This window comes from Mus musculus, chromosome 12 (genome assembly GCF_000001635.26).
Source record: "Mus musculus strain C57BL/6J chromosome 12, GRCm38.p6 C57BL/6J".
Taxonomy (NCBI): Eukaryota; Metazoa; Chordata; class Mammalia; order Rodentia; family Muridae; genus Mus; species Mus musculus.
In genome coordinates, this window is record NC_000078.6 from 75,669,706 (window position 1) to 75,692,710 (window position 23,005).

Below are 23,005 nucleotides of genomic sequence, written 5' to 3' on the forward strand. Positions count from 1 at the left end.
GTCTACGGACCACGCCATACAACACCTCCCTCTAGGTCAGGTTAACGGAAGTCCCTGGGACCCAGCTTCCTGGACGTGTGGCCAATAAAAGGCAAGATCGTCACCGATTCCGCCTTTTCATGCGGATGTGGCTTTGCAGTTTCTTCCAGCACTTCTTCCGCTTCCTCGGACTCGGGTGTAAAGTTATTTCGCGGACCAGAGGAGTGGGGCTGAGGCAGGATTTCGTGGATCTGAAATAACCACACGTGATCACAAAGCCTAGCTATACAGGCGGGTTTGAACGAGCAGTATCCGGCCTTCACTCCAGCATGGCTATGACTCAAGGTTGACAGGAGCGCAATTACAAAATCTGGAGGTAGTTTTGCCTCGGCCCCAGGTAACTCTGGGAATTGAAGTCCATAATGGTCAGGTCCTGTCTCATCTGTCCTATTTTGATGTTGCTTTTAAACTTTAGTTTGATACAGGGCTGATGTTCCAACTGTAGTGGAGACATGACATCTGGCCCTACCAATAGGGGAATGAGCTCTGTCCTTGAACACCAAGAAGCCCTGAATCTAGTTTAGGTGGACTCTACCCTCTTTTCATTATAGATGAATACCTGTGGTATAACAACCATGAGACCGCGTTTTCCAGTGTAAACAATTCAGAAAATACGTACTTGGTTAAGCGATAATGCAAACAAGCCAGATTGTCCCTGGAAATACATTCGGCTGGGACTCGTGAAATTAACGTGCTGTGTATACCCACAGGAATCTGAATAAGGGGAACTAACTAGGGGATATATCTTGGTGCTGTTAAAAGGTATCCTTCCCCTGGAAATCCCCCCAAGGTGAGTTTAGGTTGGTCCCATTTACAGCTAGTAGAGTTGGAGATAGAGATTATTGTTTGATTAGTTGCAGTTTCTAATTAATATCGGTCTTGGTGTCATGGCATAGCCAGGAGTCCTGACCTACAGTGGGTTAAGAATGGTTAGGGAACTGACATACTCTTTTCATATCCTGAACACTGAGATGCTGGCTTCCACTGCCTTCTGGACCTTTATCTATGAAGTTACTAAAGGGAATTCCTGGGGGAAATTGGAGTTGGGAGCTTGCCATCCTAGGGGGCTTGTAACCTGACCCCCCGGGGTTTTGGTCTTTGCCATGCCCTGATCTTTATATCACAGGTAGTGATGGTTCTTATTTTAGGACTATGAAGGGATCCGTGTAACCCGGAGAGGACTCAGTTTTGCTATCCAACCAAGAACAATGGCTTTCGGGGAAGGGGCATCAACTGCAGCCATAGTGCTGGACCCAGGGATGCGCTTCTCCCCAGGAGCAAGTGAGCCATGCCCCAGTAGTCTCTGGTTGTAGCACTTTACAGAAATCTACCTGGAAGGTAGTTTGGGTTTCAGTGGATAGATTGGTTAAGAGCTCCCTGGTTCTGGTTTTTTACATTTTTATACCCAGTGCCCTGACGTATGGGGACTTGGGAGCCTTTCCAAAAGGAGAGAAAAAGACAAAATAGGACAACTATGATTCTAGGGCCCTTGTCAGTCTTTAGGGGTTTGGAGGACCTAGTGACAACTCATTTGTCATTATTTTCTGTAGCCTCCTTCAGCTGGATATGGTGCATTCATGGGGTGACCTTCATTGCTGTTCCAGTCCAGATCCTCTTTACCCATATGAGGTCACCAGGCTGGAACTTGCAGGCAGGCTCAGACAGGAGACAAAGATACAGCCTCTCCAATGATCTGATGAGTCTTGCAGGGCCTGTAAGGACTTGAGAAGGCAATGGTTAGTAATTTCTGACTGGTGCATCTGGCCCTCGGGAGGGCAAAATGTAGAAAGCTGGCCCAATTTTTTGCCATTATTAAAGCCGTATTTTAAGAGTTTTGTTTTTATTCTTTTTATCCTGTCCTGAGCTTTGTGGCCTGTCTAATTAGTGTGTAACGCTTTTCCCAGATTTGGGAATATTTTGACTATGAGGGCCAGACCGTGTCAGACCCCAGAATATGGGCAATCCAAGCCTATGGACCAACTCCTGGAGAAGCTTTTGTGGTAATTGATGCAGCCTCTGCTGGTTGGGGTAGAAATCTCCTCAACCCAAGAAGCTAGGATGTTCTTGTAGACCCAAAGGCAATAGGTTTTATTTCTATTTTATTTCAGTAAAGTTCAGTTCCCAGTCCTCTCTGAGGGTGTTCCTGGGCCTGGATCCCAGCCAGGGCTTCTCTTCCTCCTTTGGGCTTTGCCTGTGCTCAGATGACACACCTGGAAGTCTTTGACAAGACTCTAGGTGGCGCATGTAGTATCCAGGCCCGAGGAGCTCAGCAGTTTTTATGACCCTAAGATTCATGGCTTTGGTTGAGCTCCATTACCAGCTGTCTTCTAAGAGCTGTTGGAAGGACTGGCCTTCTGTCTGGCAGCATCCATCAAAGCTCATTAAGCTTATGATTTTCTTTGGCACTCTCTCAGTTGGCCCAGACAATCTCCTCTGATGTCTAGTTGGAACATTGAAGTAGATTCAGTCAACATCACCAAAATCTGAAGACAAGTCTAGGCCTGCCTCCGGGGTGACCAAGTCTACCACCCTGTTACCCTATGTTTTGGGAGGAACTTCACCTTTGCTGACCATTGGCCATTGTCTTAGGTAGCCTGAGGACTTCCAACAATGTCAGAATCTCCCTTGATATTTGATTCCCTTGTTGGAGGTGAGGAGCCCTCTTTTTCAGTACAAGGCCCTAAGTATGTGGGCTATGGAAAAGCCTTACCAGATAGTGGTGACCTTGTTTTTTCCCCAATGGAGCACCTGAATTAGTGCTATGAGTTTGGTTTGTTGAGCTGGGGTCCCTTGGTTAAGAGATTACACCCAGATAGTCTTATCCTGGGTTACCACTGCAGCCCCAGTATACCTAATTTCATTCTGGACAAATCTGCTCCCATCAAGCTGGGTGGCAGTGGCACATGTAATCCCAGCACTTAGGAAGCAGAGGCAAAAGGATCTCTGAGTTTGAGGCCAGCGTGGTCTACAGAGTGAGTTCTGGGACAGCCAGGGGCTACACAGAGAAACCCTGTCTCAAAACTGTTCCCATCAGTATACATTACCTCGTCTGCCTCCTGCAATGGAGCATTGGTCAGGTCAGGTCCAACGGATTGAATCAGGTCCATTCTGCAGACTCATCATCCGGTAACAGGCTAGCAGGGTTGAGGACTGATGTTATACAGAACCAGATATGTGGACTGGTCCTGTAGCAGTGTTGGGTAATGGTTACTTGGGTGACATTTATCTTTCTGGAGTGCCTCATAGGAGGACCTCAAACAAATGTGGGGCAGTCAGGAACAGTTCCTTCCCCAGAGTCAGCTTGTCAGCCTTCTTCAGTAGAAGAGCAGTGTCAGCAGTGACTACTTGTATACAAGTGGCCAGCAGCAGCTTCCAAGGCCCAGGGATTGAATGAGGACTCCCTTTGCAATTCCCTGGGCCCATCCACATATAGGCCATTGATCAAAGGGGGTCGGTGGGCCCTAAAACATCTCAGGTTGAGTCCCCTGAGGAGTTGCTTGAAGATTGCCTTCTTCCCTCCACCAAAGGACTCTGAGACCCACACCCCCATTGTTTTGAGGTCTGGTCTTTGAGGATCTTGGTAGACCCTCCAAAAATGGTGGGGGGGTATCCACCATTTTAGACTACTTGGACATGGGTTTAAGCCAATAGAAAGTCTTTCTTAGCTGGCGTGACCACACTAGGTGTTCTGGATCCTGAGCCTTTTCAGGGTGAGCTTTTCAGCACAAAACTAGATCCTAGATTGTCATACCTCACAGCCAGAAGCTTAGCTACACAAGCCAAAAAGCAAGGTTAGTACATTTAAAGACTTTCCCAGAAAAATGGGTGTTGATGGATTAGGTCTGTGTTTTCCTTTTGACAGGTGGAGCTACCTATACATTGAGTTTTATGGTCTGAATGGTTTTCCCATCATGGTGTCAGTTGTGCTAAGGTCCGGGGGCCTGTTACATAGCAATGTGCCTGGATTGTAGCATCACTGTACCTCTTACATCTTTAGATGTGACCGTTGCCACTTACCTTAACCCCACTGAGGTTTATTTTGGTTTTAAGGGTGCTTTCTTCTTGTCCCATTCATTTATATCCAAGTATCTTTAAAATGGAAAGTGTGTGTGTTCATAAATGGCAAATGTTACTGGGTGTAGTGATGCCAGCCTACAATCCCAACCACTACTGGGAAGACTGATTTGGCCGGATGGAAAGTTCAGGGTTGCTAACAGAGTTCAGTTCAAGGCTGTGAGGGTAACTTAGTGACTGTCCCTGTCTCACTGTAAAATAGACAAAGGGATAAGACTGTAGGTCAGTAATGGTAGGGTCTCTCACTCAAATACAAAAGGCTGAGTAAGCTTCCCTGTCACATTGATTGACTGCCATGCGTGGGGCTTTGCTAGGTATTTAGTAATAGTTCATAATTACTATGTTAAAACTTATAAATATTTTGCCTTTACAACAAAACTTTGGTTTTCATTTTGATTCTCATTTGAGAGTTTTTGAACAGTGCCTAAATTTAGCAATTATGTATAGTATGGTAGACTGAATAGCTGGTTAAGTCACATGTGGATAGATGTTGAAACAGAATTGGCTGCTGTGTTGACAGAAATAGTGCTATAGCTAAAATGTCAAGTATAGACATATGATCTTGGCAATGGAAGGATAACAAAGGAAAATTGTCAGCAGTATGGGATACATAGTTTTAGGCTATCCAGGGTCACAGAATGAGAACATGTTTCAAAATAACAACAAAAGTAAAACTCCAAATAAAGTCGGGTAATTGAAAATAAAATGTCAAGCTTTATCAATGTTAGGAGGAGCACATGTACATAATTAATAATGGTATCATGAATACTACTGTTAGCCTTTTGAAGACAGTAAGTCAGTTTAGGACAGTTCCCTTGCCTTTAATAAATAATAAACATCTTCTATGAACCCTTTTAGGAATGATTTTTGTGTTTAGTAATTATAAAGACCAACTTATGAATACTAAAAACTCCTGTAGGATGTTTCGCATTGTGATTTTTTTAAATTTAATATGTGCCTTAGTTGTACAGGAGGGATCCATGGCTTCAATACATGTGTAGCAGAGGATGGCCTTGCCTGACAGCAACGGGAGGGGAGGCCCTTGGTCCTGTGGAGGTTTGATTCCCCCAGCATAGGGGGATGCTGGAGCAGTGGGGTGGGAGCGGGTTGATCGATGGGGGAGCACCTTCATAGAGACAAAGGCGAAGGGAGAGGGTGGTTGTGGGACGGAGGCCTGTGGAGGGATAACTGGGAAGTGGGATATTACTTGAGATGTAAACAAATGGAATGATTAATAAATAAAAAGAGTTAAATGCGTTTTTTAAAAAATGTGCTTTAGTTGGGTTTCTCCTGCTGTGACAATGACCATGACCAGAAAAATGGAGAGGAAAGGGTTTATTTCGTCATACAATTCCAGGTAACAGTCTATCACTGAGGGAAGTCAGCGTGGGAACTGAAGCAGAAGTCATGGAGGAATTCAGCTGACTGATTGCTCCCCATGGCTTGCTCAGTCCACTTTTATCCCACCCAGGACCCCCTGCCCAGAATGGCAGTGCCAGGAGTGGGCTAGGTACTTTTCTATCCATTAGCAATCAAGAAAATGCCCTATGGACTGGGCTATAGGTAATCTGATGAAGGCATTATTCTCAATAGAGGTTTTTCTTACCATTTGACTCTAGCTCTTGTGAAGTTGACAACAAACAAACAAAAATCAACAGAACAACATAAGATTTCATTATATAAGAAAAATGTCATTTGGGATATGTAATACAAGTATACTTCATAAGATTAAGGCTACTTTTGAGAGAAGAAAATTCAACAGAGGTGTCAAATACTAAACGTTGGTGTGCTGGCTAGTTTAAGTCAACTTGACATGGGGTAGAGTCATTGAAGAGGGAGCCTTAGATGGGAAAATGCCTCCATAAGATGGGCTGTAGTCAAGCCTGTAGGGCATTTTCTCTTATTTAGGGATTGATGTGAGAGGGGCCAGCCCATTGTGGGCTACCCCGGGAAGCTGGGCCTGGGCTGTATAACACTGAGCAAGCCAGTAAGCAGCACCCCTACATGGCCTCTGTGTCAATTCCTGCCTCCAGGTTCCTGCCCTGCTTGAGTTCCTGTCCTGACTTGCTTTGCTGATGAGAAATGATATGGAAGTGTACCTCCCTAAATTGCTTTGGCCATGTGGTGTTTCATCACAGCAATAGTAGTCCTGACTAAGACAGTTGGTTCAATCACTGTGCTTCAGTGTCTTGAAATGTATCTTAGTTACTTTGCTATTGCTGTGATAAAACACCATGACCAGGGCAACTTAACAGGAGCAAGGGTTTCTTTGTGTTTACAGTTCCTTTAGCAAAGCTTCCTAAAGCTACTGTGAAACAGTGCCACCAGCTGGAACCGGATTTCATTAAAACCACAACGTATTCCATCTAAAAGCCAGGTGTGGTGGCCCTCACCTTTGATTCCCAGCACTCTGGAGGCAGAGGCAGAGGCAGGTGGATCTCTGTGTGTTTGAGGCCAGTTTACAAAGTGAGTCCAAGACAGCTAGGGCTGTTTACAGTGAGAAACCCTGTCTGGAAAAAGAAAACAAAAAGATGTGAACGTCTGTGAAGCAACTTCGTGTGCTGCCATTTAGGCAGCGTGTTTAATCAGCTGAAGGGGTGACCTCAAGAAGCTGCGCATGCTGTCACAAGCCTTTAATTCCAGACTCAGGATGCTAAGACGGGAGGGTTGAAAATTCCAGGTCAGTCTGGGGATGTATAGCAAGACTCAAAAGCCAAAATAAAGCTGAGGGTGTAGAGTCATTTCGTAGAGTGCTTACCTATCATGCACAGGAATGGTCTAGAACAGGTGTGTGCCACAGGCCCATGCACACAAAACTACATAGGAAATAAAAGCTACATCATAAATACAGGGTTAGCCTAAGCTATGTGAAACCCCATCTCAAACAACAACAAAACTGATACAGTGATCCACACTATAGCCTCAACATATGGAAAACTGAGGCAGGAGGATTGTTGGGAGTTCAAGGACAGTGTTAAACCCAGTCTTGGGGGAAAAAAAGGAAGGGTAGGCGGTGACCTCAAAGTAAAATAATGATAATAATGGTGTGTGTGTGTGTGTGTGTGTGTGTGTGTGTGTGTGTGTATCCAGTAGTCACTCTCAGGCATTCTTAGATGCCATCCAATATTTGTTTTTTTTTGTCTGTCTTGTTTGTAACATGGTCTCAATAACTTGAATCTTGTCAAGTAGGCTAGACTGGCTAGCCAGGGAGCCCCAGGGATCCTCCTGCCTCTAGGTCCCCATTGCTGGGATTACAAATGCATTCCATCATGCCTGCTTTGTTATGTGGGCTCTGGGGATCAAACCTCTGTCCTCCTGTGGCAGGTCGATCACCTCGCCAATAGGTATCTTCCAGGCCCCTGTTTTTCTTTTGTTTTGCAATCTTTGTGTCTCAACGTCTTAAATTCTGGAGTTAGAAGTATGTGCTATCACATCTGCCTCAAGATGACTCTTGAAATGCAAGAAAATATTTAAATCCATAGGCTGAGCCTGGTGGGCATGCCTTTAATCCCAGCACTCAGACTGGGCCAGGCATGGTAGCATGTGCCTTTAAACCTGGCATCTGGGAGGCAAAGTCAGGAGGATCTCTGAGTCTACAGATAGCCTAGTCTACACAGTAAGTTCTAGGATAGTCAGGGCTACACAGAGAAACTCTCTGTTTCAAAAACAAACAAAATAACAACAACAAAAGAGCTTGGGGGATGTCTGAGTTCCAGGGCAACTAGAAGTACACAGCGAGATACTGTCTCAAAAATAAAAATAAACTATTTAAAAATATATTAAAGCTAGGTGTGGTGGCACACGCCTTTAATCCTAGCACTCGGGAGGCAGAGGCAGGCGGATTTCTGAGTTTGAGGCCAGCCTGGTCTACAAAGTGAGTTCCAGGACAGCCAGGGCTATACAGAGAAACCCTGTCTCGAAAAGCCAAAAAAAAAGTTTACATATATATATCTCATATTTGTACTTAAATACTTATTGTTTGTATCTATAGTTTACACTTAAGCATACAAGATGGCTTAGCAAGTAAAAGAACTTGCTACTGAGACTGGGGAGCAGCCTGAATTCTATCCCCAGGCCTTACAAGGTGAAAGGAGAAAACAGACTGTTATAAATTGTCCTCTGATCCACATGTGTGCTGGCACACAAATGAATGGTTTTGTTTTGTTTATATATATGGTTTCTTTTTTATTATTTGTATTTACATGTGTGCACATGTATGCCACATGTGCAGATAGCTGCTACATGTATGGGCTCACAGAGGCCAGTAGACGGTGTCAGATACCCAGAAGCTGAAGTTATAAGCAGTTGTGAGCAGCTCAGTGTGGGTGCCAAGAACAAAACTGGTTTTCTGGGAGAGCAGCAAAGGCTCTTAACCACTGAGCCATCTCTTCAGCGCCAGATGAATGTAATTCTAAAATACTAATGACATGATAGCAGAAACTTTTTTTTTTGCAGAAATTTTTAATATGTCTGTAACACAAGATGCCTGTACTAGAGTAAATGATAAAATGCTGTTTGTTTGTTTGTTTGTTTGTTTGTTTTGAGACATGGCTGTCTTGGAACTTACTACATAGACCGGGCTAGGCTGGAATTTGTAGTAATAATCATCACTTTGCTCCCTAAGTGCTGCCATAATATATTTAAACTGCCAAGCTAATTGTGAAATATGTGACTTGAAAAAAAGCGCTGGAGAGATGGTGAAGCAGTTAAGAACACTTGTTTCTCTTGCAGAGGACAAAGGTTGAATTCTCAGTCCTACATGGCAGCATCTATAACTCCAGGTCCAGAGGTCCAACATTCTCTTCTGACCTCAGAATGTAACAGGCATGCATGTTACGTATGCATAGACGTACACCACTGGACAGACATGCACCAGAGCACAGGCATGCATCAGTGCAGGGAAAACACTCATATATATAGATAGATATAGATATAGATATAGATATATAGATAGATAGATAGATTAATTTTCAAAATAAAACAAAAACACATTGGTAGTCAGTAGTCAGTAGTTTGGGTCATGAAAACTGCGGGTTAAAATTAAAATCTCAGGTAGGTGTATTGGTTCCTATAGTTTCAACTCTCTGCAGGTAGAGCCAAGAGAATCTTGAGTTTAAGGTCATCCTTGTCCACACAGTGATTTTGAGGCCAGCCTGGGCTACATGAGTGCTAGTCTCCAAACCAAAGCAAAACACTAAAAACCAAACACCTCTTTACCATAAAAAAAAAATACCTTCATATATAAGCACAAAATATTTGGGGGTTTTTTGTTTTGATTTGGTTTTTCTTGTTTTTTTAAAGATTTGTTTATTTATTTTATGTATATGAGCACACTGTTGCTGTACAGATGGTTGTTAGCCTTCATCTGGTTGTTGGGAATTGAATTTTAGGACCTCTGCTCGATCCAGTCAACCTACTAGCTCCGGCCCAATGATTTATTATAAGTACACTGTAGCATTGTCTTCAGATGCACCAGAAGAGGGCAGCAGATCTCATTACGGGTGGTTGTGAGCCATCATGTGGTTGCTGGGATTTGAACTCAGGACCTTTGGAAGAGCAGTCATTGCTCTTACCCACTCATCAGAACCTTTGTTTTTTTGTGTTTTTTTTTTTTTTCCTTCGAGACAAGGTTTCTCTGTATAGCCCTGGTTGTCCTGGAACTCACTCTGTAGACCAGGCTGGCCTCAAACTCTGCCTCTGCCTCCCAAGTACTGGGATTAAAGGCATTAAAGGCACTGCCTGGAAAAATATTTGTATCTGGTATTATTAAAATAACTATATGAAAACACAAAAAGAAATATGTCAATATATCCCAAATTGATACTTTCAAGTCTTCGTGCTTAACCAGTGCCAGGACAAAACCAAAGAACTACATCAGTAGGAGACGCATAATATTTTTAGAGGAATTTACAATTTGTTGGAATCTGGCTAGGCTTATCTCAAACTAGCAGAGCTACCATTAGGAATGGTCTGTGGGATTCTCGTGGGTACTGCTACACTGTACTGGTTAGTTTTTGTCAGCTTGATACAAACTATAGTCACCTGAGAAGAGGGACTGACTGTCACCTGAGAAAGTGCCTCCATCAGATTGTCCTGTAGAGCATTTCCTTGATTAATGATTGGTGTGAGAGAGCACAGCTCACTGTTGGCAGTGCCTGGGCAGGTGGTCCTGGGAAGAGTAAGAAACTAAATATGAGCCTGAAGAGCAAGTCCGTAAACAACAACAGCATTCCTGTGTGGTCTCTGCTTCAGTTCCTGCCTCCTGGTCCCTGCCTTAGCTTCTCTCAATGAAGCTCTCTGCTCCAAACCTGTAGGCCAAATAAAACCTTTCATCTCGTGTTGCTGTTGGTCATGGTCTTTATCACAGCAATAGGAAACTAATCGTCTAAAAAATGTTCTTTAACTTGTTATACCCTTCAAGTTTCTGTCACTCGGCTATGTAAGATAATGTGCTCTCCTTAAAATTACGAATGATGGAGAGATGGCTTATTCAGAGCATGTATTGCTCACCTACCCAAGTGGTTCTTAGTACCTATGTCATGTTACTCACATATAGACAGTTCCAGCACCAGGATATTGTGGAGTTTTTGAGGACCACTTGTGGTTTAAGTTAGGCACAAGACTTTTATACAGTTTAAAGCTATTGACCTTTAGCTGCAGAAGCCTCTTAGCTAGCTCATCTAAGCGTATTCTAACTTTTCTACCATCCTGTCTCTACACGCAGTTCTCACTACCTGCTTACAGCTCCTTTCTCTGGCATCTGCTTTCATCCATAATCAGTCTCTGCCTGCCCAGAAGTTCCACCCCTGTACTTCCTGCTCCAGCTATTGGCTGTGAGCTCTTTGTTATAACTAATCAGCAGTAAGACACCTTCTGGTCTTTTTAGTTCCCTGAGGGCTGCCTGGACTTCATCTTTTAGGTAGGTGTGGAAGGAAAAGCAGTTAGAGATAGAAAACCCGGTGTTGGGCATAGAAATGAGAATACCAAAATCCTAGCTGGGCAGTGATGGCGCACGCCTTTAAACCCAGCACTTGGGAGGCAGAGGCAGGTTTCTGAGTTCGAGGCCAGCCTGGTCTACAGAGTGAGTTCCAGGACAGCCAGGGCTACACAGAGAAACCCTGTAGTGGGAAAAAAGAGAGAGAGAGAAAGAAAGAGAATACCAAAATCCTGCCAGCATTTAGCTCTCTGCTAGGTACAGAGTTAACAATTGAAAATACACAGATATGCCTTAGTATAATGTGAAGAAAGCTCAGCTCACACCAACACCAGGGGATTTGATGTCCCCTTCTGTCCTCCATGGGTACCTGAACACATAAATAAGGTTTGCCTCAATCTCAGTTGTTTGAGATTTAACCACATCACAGCCATCGACATGTGGATTCATGTCTAGTGACTGAGAATTGTGGGCAGGCTGACACTAGTTACCATAAGGAAGAACTAGTCTTGGAACTCATTTCAGAGGACCAATTTTCACAATTGTCTTAGGGTTGTGGGGTGGAGCGTCTGAGAATGTCAACACAAGTGCCCTTGGCCAGAGATGAGATGGCAGGAACGTCTGTGACAGGTGCCTGCTTGCTTTGTACTGGTTCTATTAGTCACTGTAACAAGGGTCTTCTCAAGGTAAGAGTACGGGAGTTGGCAGTTCCTGAGGAACCTTCAGGGGAAGTTGAGGGGCACATGATCAAAATGCATGTTTACATGTATGAAAATTTCAAACGTAATAAAATATATTAAAGCTGGGTTGTTTTGTTTTTTAAATAAAAGATGATACCAACTCCCTTTCCTTGTAAGGCAAACTTTACCTCATCGGTGTACTCAGGAGAGAGGCGAGGCTAATGCTGCAAGGGACAGCGGTGCCTGTCAAAATGACCTCTTCCCAGAAAACCTCATACAGCTGCTCAGAAGGGCTGAATTACCACCGTGCGGGAGGAGAGGCCTCCCACGGCCTCATAGGGAGACTCTGCCTTAAAAATGGAAAACGTAACAAATTAGCTGGTTTAAGCTTTACTTCTTTTCCTTTACTGAAAAGTTAAAGAATGAACAAACAGCAAAATATATCAATAGAGAAAAAGAAGGGAAAGGAAGGAATGAGGGAGGGAAGAAGAAAGGAAGGAAGATAAAGAGTTCTTGGTATAATAGTGTTTGGTCTGCCCATCAGGGATGGGCGGGGCAATGGTGGCACACGTCTTTAATTCCAGCACTTGGGAGGCAGAGGCAGGCAGATTTCTGAGTTCAAGGCCAGCCTGGTCTACAGAGTGAGTTCCAGGACAACCAGGGCTACACAGAGAAACCCTGTCTCGAAAAAAAAAAAACAAAAAAACAAATTAAAAAAAATCAGGGATGGAAAGATGGCTCAGTGGTTAAGATTCCTTCCTGTTCTTGGCAGAAGATGGGACTTAAGTTCCCAGCACCCATGCCAGGTGCTTCACAACTGCCTCCAGTTCCTGGGCACATGCACTTGCACACACACACACACACACAATATATAAAATCGTAAAACAGCCGGGCAGCCAGGCAGTGATGGCTCACACATTTAATCCCAGAAATAGGGAGGCAGAGGGAGGTAGATTTGAGTTTGAGGACAGCCTGGTCTGCAGAGTGAGTTCCAGGACAGTCAGGACTACACAGAGAAACTGTCTCAAACAAAACAAAAGTGTGTGTGTGTAAGAAAAGAAAAAGAATCAGCAGGGCCGCACAGCCCTAATGAGCAGAGCTCAGCCCTGGAAGAGGAAACATTACTCCCTGGAAAAGGTTGTACTCTGACCTCCACATGCATGCTGTGGCACATGCATACCCTACCTTCAATATAATAAGTTTTAAAAAATGAATCAGAGCTAGGAAAATCAACCAGAGCTGCAGCACTTAGGAAGAAAAGGACCAGAAATTCAGCATCATCTTCCTTGCCCAGTGTAGTACCGCAAACCTTTAATACCAGCACTGGGAAACCAGATGCAGGTGTTCAAGGCCAACCTGGTCTACAGAGGACAGAGATACATAGTGAGACCTTGTCTCAAAAAAAGGTGGAGGGAGAGATCATCTTCTACTTCATAGGGAGCTTGAGGCTTGCCTAGGCTACCTGAGACCCTGTCTGAACAAAAATGAGTTAGAGCCAAATGTGATGGCTAACTCTTATAAATCCAGCACCCAGTGGCAGCCTGGCTACATTAATGAATTCCAGACTAGCCTTGACGTACATGGTGACTCATACCTTGTAATCCCAGCACGTAGGAGGCAAAAACTGGAAGACTGTTGTGAGTCTACTATTTACTAAGGGCTGGCTTACACTCACAGAGGTTCAATCCAGTATCATCATGGCAGGAAGCATGGCAGCACACAGACAGACCTGGTGTTGGAGAAGCTGAGAGTTCTACATCTTGATCCATATCCAGCCAAAAGAGAGAGTCTCTCTTCTGCAGGCAGCCAGGAGGAGGGTCTCTTCCACACTGGGAGGAGCCTGATCATAGGAGCAGACCTCCAAAGCCTACCCCCACAGTGACACACTTCCTCCAACAAGGCCACACCCCCAAACAGCACCACTCCTATGGGCCAAGCATATTCAAACCACCACAGTGGCTAAAGGCTACTGCTGCCAAATCTGGTAGCCCCAAGTTCAGTGCCTGAAACTCACATGGTGGAAGAAGGAGACAAACTCCTCCACGTTGTCCTCTCATATCTTCGTGGGTGTCATAGCCTGTGTGTGCATACTACATTCACACACTAAAGAAACACATGTCTTTTTTTTTTTAATTGTAAAAAATTCACAATAGATTTAAAAAAAAATAAACACTATTACTCAAAATGTCATCATGAGTAAGTTATTTGTAAATCTCAAGTTCATAGTTGGGTAACTATCTCATCATGAATTTTATGAAGATTAAATAGCACTGTAAATAGCTACCTAGTACAGAGAAGGCCTGCATCATGAAGATTAAATAGCAGTGTAAATAAGTTACCAGGTACAGGGGAGGCGTCAGGATTATGAGTGCCAATTCCAACCTTTGCTCCCACTGTAAGGCTGATTCGGACTGGACCAAGGGTGTCAAAAACAAGCTCATGTTTTCTGATCTTAACTTCTGGAGTTATTCTCAAAGAAAGCAAAGCAAGTTGAGCGTGAGCACTAGAACTGCCTTGAACACAAGGAAATGAGTGGGGGAAGCATGAACACGCTGGGTGTGGTGGTGCAGGCCTGGAACCCCAGCCTTCTGTTTCCCTGGAAGATTTTAGAATACCCAAGATACAATTTGCAAAACACATGAAAATCAAGAAGTGTGGATACTTCGTTCCTCCTTAGAATGGGGAACAAAATACCCATGGAAAGAGTTACAGAGACAAAGTTTGGAGCTGAGACGGAAGGAAGGACCATCCAGAGACTGCCCCACCCGGGGATCCATCCCATAATCAGCCACCAAACGCAGACACTATTGCATATGCCAGCAAGAATTTGCTGACAGGACCCTGATATAGCTGTCTCTTGTGAGGCTGTGCCAGTCCCTGGCAAATACAGAAGTGGATGCTCACAGTCATCTAGTGAATGGAACACAGGGCCCCCAATGGAGGAGCTAGAGAAAGTACTCAAGGACCTGAAGGGGTCTATAGGAGAAACAACAATATGTACTAACCAGTACCCCCAGGGCTTATGTCTCTAGCTGCATATGTAGTAGAATATGGCCTAGTGGTCCATCACTGAGAGGAGAGGCCCTTGGTCTTGCAAAGATTATATGCCCCAGTACAGGGGAATACCAGAGCCAGGATTCGGGAGTGGGTGGTTTAGAAGCAGGGCAGGGGGAGTGTATAGTGGACTTTCGATAGTATTTGAAATGTAAATGAGCCAGGTGCGGTGGCGCACACCTTTAATCCCAGCACTCGGGAGGCAGAGGCAGGTGGATTTCTGAGTTCGAGGCCAGCCTGGTCTACAAAGTGAGTTCCAGGACAGCCAGGGCTATACAGAGAAACCCTGTCTCGAAAACAAAACAAAACAAAAAAATGTAAATGAAGAAAATGTCTAATTAGAAAATTGTTTAAAAAAAAAAAGAAGAAAGATGGGGTCTGTCTTAGTGGGCAACTCTTATAAGGACAACATTTAATTGGGGCTGTTTACAGGTTTAGAGATTCAGTCCAGTATCGTCAAGGCAGGAGTAAGGCCGCATCCAGGCAGGCATGGTGCAGTAGGAGGAGCTGAGAGTTCTACATCTTCATCCAAAGGCAATCAGGAACAGATTGGCGTCCAGGCAGCAAGGAGGAGGGTCTTAAAGCCCACACCCACCAGTGACACACCTTCTCCAAGGCTATATCTCCAAATAGTGCCATTCTCTGGACCAAACATATTCAAACCACTACAGTCTCTCTATATAACCCTGATGGATATGCCTGGCTCTGCCTCCTGAGTGCTGAGATTAAAGGTGTATACCACAATTGGCTCAAGTTTCTTTTTTTTTAAATTAGTTTGTTTTTCAAGACAGGGTTCCTCTGTGTAACAGTCCTGGCTAGCCTAGAACTCACTTTGTAGACCATACTATCCTTGAGCTAACAGAAATCCACCTGCCTCTTCTGGGATTAAAGATGTGCACTACAAGGCCTGTCTTTTTCATTAGTTTTTATTTTATGTATGTGTGTGAGTGCCTGTATATATGTATGTGCATCACATGAGACCCGAAGACCAGAGCTGGATATACATGGTTGTAAGCTGCCATGTGGGCACTGAAAAACTGAACCTGAGTCTACTGTAAGAACAGCAGATACTCTTTTTTGTTTGTTTGAGACAGGGTTTCTCCATATAGCCCTGGCTGTCCTGGAACTCAGTCTGTAGACCAGGCTAGCCTCAAACTCAGAAATCCACCTGTCTCTTCCTCCCGAGTGCTGGGATTAAAGGCATGTGCCACCACTGCCTGGCTTTTTAGTTATTTATTTTTAGATACTCTTTTTTAAAATTTTTTTAATTTTTTTTATTTATATGAGTACACTGTAGCTGTCTTCAGACACACACCAGAAAGGGGGGGGGGCATCAGATCCCATGACAAATGGCTGTGAACCACCATGTGGTTGCGAGAAATTGAACTCAGGACCTCTAGCAGAGCAGTCAGTGCTCTTAACTGTTGAGCCATCTCTCCAGCCCAGCAAATACTCTTAACAGCCATATATTTTCAGTATTTCTGATACCTTTGCCCAAGAGTCAAATATCAATGATATCCTATCTATCTAGCTATCTAGCTACTTATTTACCTACCTACCTATCTATGTACCTACCTACCTACCTATCAATTTTATTTTTTTCAAGTCAGAATTTCTCTGTACAGCCCTGGCTGTGGAACTTGCTCTGTAGAGTGGGCTGGCCTTATACTCAGAGATCCACCTGCTTCTGCTTCCTAGTGCTAGGATTGAAGGCATATTCCAGCACACCTGCCTTAAAGATTTATTTATGCATTTCATGGATACAGATACTTTCTCTGTTTGTAAAGTCTGCACACCAGAAGAGGGCATCTGATCCCATCATAGACAGTTGTGAGCCACCATAGGAGCGCTGGGAATTTAACTCAGGACCTCTGGAAGAGCAGAGAGTGCCCTTAAACCGCTGAGCCACCTCTCCAGTCTCTTTATTTATTTATCTTGTCATTTTAAATGATTTTGTTTGTTTAGCAGGAGGGCTTTTGGGGGAAGGAGGGGTAGCCTGTTTGGGGTTTGTTTGTTTTGAGAAAGGATCCTAATGTAGCTAGCCTAGGCTGCCCTTGAGTTTCTGACTCTCTGACCTCTACTACTAAATTCTGGGATTATAGGATGAGACTCCCAGGACTGTTGGCTGATCCTTGCTTTCTTTTTGCTGTCACACAGTATTTCACTCTTACTTCATATTCTGGAGAAGTACTTACTTAAAGTAATTATTGGTTGCAATTTTCTAAGCATTATATTAAATGTATTTGTTTGCCAGATCCTAAGATGTGCTGAGCTTCCTAAACCTGGACCTCGTCCTGATTGCCAAGACCTTAATATAGGAACAATAATAATAATATCAACAGTGCAGCCAAGCGGTGTTTGCTTTCCTTACAAAAAGCATACTGAAAAGTGTGTCTTCTGATGTGGGAGGAGATAAGATGCCGTCATGGTGAGAGCAGACAACTTGAATAAATTTGTAATCAGAGGATCACAGTTGATTGCAGGTGATTGCCTGAAGTGAAAGCTATTCCTAGGTTTGAAAGTCAATAAAGGGACCATTAAATAGATGCCTATCTCAGTCCTGAACATTTCTCTAATGAATTAGCATTCCCAACCCTTACATTTAAGTATTAAAAATTAATAAATGCTAATTATTGATTTGTGCTACAAAATCTATTACCTTGGATAATCATCTCTCATGTAAACTCACAGCATGTAATGATTTCCTTTCAAGAAATAATCTTCCACGCTTGAAAACTTATTAGACTTGTTTAGAAGAAACGCTGCAGAGAAAAGAGAACTGCTCCTTTCAAAAGGCAAATCATGATGTTGGGTGTAGCTCAGTGGCAGAGCGCATGCCCAATGTGCTGAGACCCTGGATTCAACCCCAATTCCAGTAGGAAAAGAAAGCAAACTATAAACACACACCGGGTATAAATGGGCTATGTAATACTTTTTGCTCCCAACCCATGGGAAAATGCTCTGAACAGAGATAAGTAAATCCCAGGTTCTCATACTTGACAGCTGAGATAAGGAACGGGAAGGATTACAAAGCTTTGCTGAGTCTTGCATTTGCTGAAGATCGTCCTGGAGATAAATCACCCAGTAAGAGGAAATGGTTAGGATGGGTTTCTGTTTTGTAGTCCCTCCCTAGATTGCCCTGGCTGGCTTTGAACTCAAAATCATGCTTCTACCTCCTGACTGCTGGGATTCTGAGCTTGTGTCACCAAGACTGGCCTTCACCTTTTGTTTGTTCCGTGTTGCCAGGAGTAGAACCTATAGCATACTAGGCTCTACCCGTGCATTCACACCCAGCCTCTGACCTTCATTTCTTATGTACAAGAAGTCCTCTGCCCAGAATTAGGAAACTGGAGGTTTAAAAAAATGAGGATGTTTCAATCCTACTTAGAAGGGGGAACAAAATATTCAAGGGAAGTAGAGGGTGAGGAGGGACTTTGGAGGAAGAGAGGAGGGGGGCAATGAGGGGCAGAATCAGGTATGGGAGGAGATGGAGATGTACAGAGGGTCAGGAATTTGAACAGAGGTATGTAGCAATGGGGGATGAAGAACTGGGAGTAGCAACTAGAAAGTCCCAGATGCCAGGAAAGCAAGAGCCTCTTAAGACCCCACAGGGATGACATTAGCAGAAATACCCCAAAAAGGGGAGGGAGAACCTGTGGAGACCATATCCAGAAGTTAGGCATGCCCCCCCCCCCCAGTTGAGGGATGGGACCACCTACCCATCTCCAAAAATGTAACCCAGAATTTTTCCTTTCTAAAGAAAATACAGGGACAAAGAGTGGAGCAGAGACTGAAGGAAAGGCCATGCAGAGACTGCCCCACCTGGGGATCCATCCCACATGCAGACACCAAACCCAGACACTATTGTGGATGCCAAGAAGTGCTTGCTGTCCAGAGCTTGATACAGCTGTCTCCTGAGAGGCTCTGCCAGACCCTAACCAATACAGATGCAGATGCTCGCAGCCAACCATCAGACTGAGCACAGAGACCCCAATGGAGGAGTTAGGAGGGACTGAAGGAGCTGAGGGGATTTATCTGACATCAATAGGAGGGGAGGCCGTTGGTCCTGTGAGGGCTTGATGCCCTAGTGTAGATGAATGCTAGGGCAGTGAGGGGGGAGTGGGTGGGTAGGGGAGCACCCTCATAGAAGCAGGGTAAGGGGGGATAGTATAGGAGGATTACAGAGGGGAAAACGGGAAAGGGGATAACATTTGAAATGTAAATAAATAAAATATCCAATTTTTTAAAAATGAGGAATCGAAACCAAACTGCAAAAAAAAAAAAAGAATATGAACTGCTACTTTTTCTTTTAGCGAGGGCACAAGTTGGTCTTAAACTCACTGTGTAGCCCAGGCTGGCATGAAACCACAATCTTGGTTCTACAGTACTGCATCTTTTGTATCCAGGAATTTGCAGAAAATGTTGTCTTAGTTAAGGTTTCCATTGCTGTGAAGAGACACCATGACCAAGGCAACTCTAATAAAGGGCAACATTTAATTGTGATTGGCTTACAGGTTCAGAGGGTCAGTCCATCATCACCATCATGATGGAAAGGAAGCATCTTGATGGGATGCTCTAACCCAGGAAGCCATGGCATTGGAGAAAGCGCTAAGAGCTCTAAATCTTGATCCCTTGGGAGCAGAGAGTGTGTGTCTGCTACTTTAGAGGTAGCTTGAGCATAGGAGATCTCACTTCCCCTGGGATGCACTTCCTCTAACAAAGCCACAAACCCTAATAGTGCCACTCCCAGCCGGCCAAACATCCAAACACATGATTCTATGGGGCCCATAATGATTTAAACCATCACAAATGTGTTCCCTTTGAAATATGTTTCAGGCAGGGCACAGGGAGACATGCCTTTAATCCCAACACTCAGAAGGCAGAGACAGAGGGATCTCTGTGAGCTGAAGGCCACCCTAGTCTACGTAGTCACTTCCAGGACAGACAGGACTATGTAGAAAGACCCCCGTCTCACACACACACAAAAGGTCTTAGTGTGGAGAGTTGGCTCATCAGTTAGTTAAAAGTGCTTGCTGCTTTTGTGGATGACCTGGATGACCCAGGTTCCATTCCCAACATCCATGTAGAAGCTCACAACTTGGTAATTCCAAGCCAAGGGAATCAGAGGCCCTCTTCTGACTTCTTTGGGCACCAAGCACTCACAAAGTGCACACATATACATGCAATGGTTTGTATAGGCTTGGCCTAGAGAGTGGCACTATTAAGAGGTGTGGCCTTGTTGGAGTAGGTGTGTCATTGTGAGCATGGGATTTAATACTTTCAACCTAGCTGCCTGGAAGCCAGTGAAGATGTAGAACTCTCAGTTCCTCTTGCATCATGCCTGCCTGGATGCTGCCTTGCTCCTGCCTTGATAATAATGGACTGAACCTCTGAACCTGTAAGCCAGCCCCAGTTAAATGTTGTCCTTATAAGAGTTGCCGGGCTGGAGAGATGGCTCAGCGGTTAAGAGCACTGACTGCTCTTCTGAATGTCCTGAGTTCAATTCCCAGCAACCACATGGTGGCTTACAACCACCTGTAATGAGATCTGACGCCCTCTTATGGAGTGTCTGAAGACAGCTACAGTGTACTTAAATATAATAAATAAATAAATCTTAAAAAAAAAAAAAAGAGTTGCCTTGGTCATGGTGTCTGTTCACAGCAGTAAAACCCTAAGACAATATATGTAGGCAAAACACTCATTCACATAAAACAATAAAATAGAAACATTTTTAATGCATGTGTGTGCATGTAGTGATGAGAGGACATGTTCGAATGTCCTCAGAGAAACTATCTACTGCCTTTAAGACAGGATATCTCACTGGCTCCCCACTTAGGCATCAGCAAGCCACAGGGGTCATCCTCCTGCCTCCGAGTGCTTGGATCACAAAAACCACCACTATGCCAAGTTTTTAAGTAGATTCTAAAAATCAAACTCAGGTTCTCATGCTTGCAAGGCAAGTGCCTAACTGACTGAGCTTCTCCCCCCCCCCCCCCCCAGTCCTCTTTCTCCTTAAACAGAATCAATTCAAATAGTGTTTGCCAGCTATTCCATGCTACAAACATTCTAGGTCCCAGAAGACAGTGTTAAAGTCCCTGTTCTCATCTGAGAATCATGTTACATTCAAAGGGGTTTTCCGGCTAACTTTGTGGTAGTGTTCACTGTCGTCTACACTTGAATCTGGGAAATATCTGAAGGATCCTGTGATTTGAGAACAGTGACTCTCAACTCAAAATCTAAAGCAGATTTCCATTTAATGCATGTGCTGTGAGATTTAGAATCACTGAGGAAACTAATCTCTGGAGTTGTCTGTGAAGACTTGTCTGGATTGAGTTAACTGAAGTAGGACACACCCAACATGGATTGGGGGTCTGAGACTGAATAAAAAGGGGGAAAGGAGGCAGAGACAGGGCTGATCTCTGGGAGTTCCAGGCCAGCCAGGGCTACAAAGTGATACCCTGTAAAAACAAAATGAAACAAACAAACAAACCGAAACCTGAGCATGAGCAGTCATGGGTCTCTCCTCCCTAACTGGATGCAATGTGACAGGCTGTTGCCTCCTATGCCTGCCACCAACACCCCTGCCCCTGCCCCACGGTGGAAGGTATTCTTTGAGATACAGTTACTATGTAACCTAGGCTAACTAGCCAAATAAACCCCTGAGTTGCTTTTGTCAGATATTTTGCACTTCAACAAGACAAGTAGCCAATGCACTTATAGCACACTAAAGAACAGCAGAATACAGTACTTGTTGTAGACACCCTAAGCCACGGTGGCTGAAAATGAATGCTGGGATAATGCTGAGAAGGAAAGAATTGGGTGTGTGGTAGGGCATACCTATAATTCCAGGAGTCTAGGAGTAAAGACAACAGGGTCAAGAGTTCAAGTTCATCCTTAGCTGTATATTGGAGACCAGGCTGGCATGTATATATATATATATATATATATAAACCTTTTGTCAAAAATAAAGTAACACAGAAAGTGAGGATTGTGGAGAGTGATGGAGTAACAGATTTGTTTGATTGTTTGTTTGTTTGTTTGTTTGTTTGTTTTGTGAGAAGCCTTAGGAGATTGCATGTTTGCACATGGGGTGTGTGTAGTGTGTGTGTGTGTGTGTGTACATACCAGCTTTAATTTTTTTATATTAAATATATAACATACATATGTATACGGGATGTGGATATGAGGATATACATTATATATGCATATAATTATTGTGTGCTTTACCTGTATGTATGTGCACTGGTTGAGTTTGTGTGTCAACTTGACACAAGCTGGAATTATCACGGAGAAAGGCATCTCAACTGAGGAAATGCCTTCATGAGATCCAGCTGTAAGGCATTTTCTCAATTAGTGATCAAGGTGGGAAGACCCATTGTGGGTGGTGCCATCCCTGGACTGGTAGTCTTGGGTCCTATAAGAAAGCAAAGCCGGGCATGGTGGTGCACGCCTTTAAACCCAGCACTTGGGAGGCAGAGGCAGGTGGATTTCTGAGTTGGAGGCCAGCCTGGTTTACAGAGTGAGTTCCAGGACAGCCAGGGCTACACAGAGAAACCCTGTCTCAAAAAAACAAAAAACAAACAAAAAGAAAGCAAGCTGAGCAAGGCAAAGCAAGCCAGTAAGTAACATTCCTCCATCGCCTCTGCATCATCTCCTGCTTCCTGACCTGCTTGAGTTCCAGTCCTGCCTTCCTCTGGTGATGAACAGCAGTGTGGAAGTGTAAGCTAAATAAACCTTTCCCCTCCAACTTGTTCCTTGGTTATGATGTTTGTGCAGGAATAGAAACCCTGACTAAGACAGTATGTATGTATGGTATGTGTTTTCAGTGCCCGAGGAGACCAGAAGAGGGCATAGAATCCGCTGGAACTTGAGTTACAGATGGTTGTATGTGGTCATGGAGTGCTGTGAATCAAACCCTGGACCCTCAGGAAGAACAGCCAGTGTTTTTACTGGCTGAGTCACCTCTCCAGCTCCAACCTCTTCAAGTTGTTTTCATTCATCTGTCTGTCTATCTATCTATCTATCTATCTATCTATCTATCTACATATCTATTATTTTAGATAGAAAGTGTGTTATTGATCTCAGTTGTCATCTCTATATGACTGTTAAAGCTGGATGTTCATTGTTTTAGCCTAATTCTCAGGAAACAGAGATGAGATGGCAGTTCTTATGCCATCGAAGCTCTTGAGAATGATCTCAGTTGAAACCTTTAAGAGAGAGGAAA

General features: G+C 44.0%; 1 long non-coding RNA gene across 1 annotated transcript; it reads left to right on the top strand.

The window, feature by feature from the left end:
* The first annotated feature begins 19 nt into the window (after positions 1-19).
* Positions 20-18,559, top strand: Gm34717. Its single transcript, XR_381697.2, has 3 exons — positions 20-376; positions 17,036-17,264; positions 18,542-18,559. It is a non-coding gene; the product is annotated as a predicted gene, 34717 (long non-coding RNA).
* Positions 18,560-23,005: the final 4,446 nt, after the last annotated feature.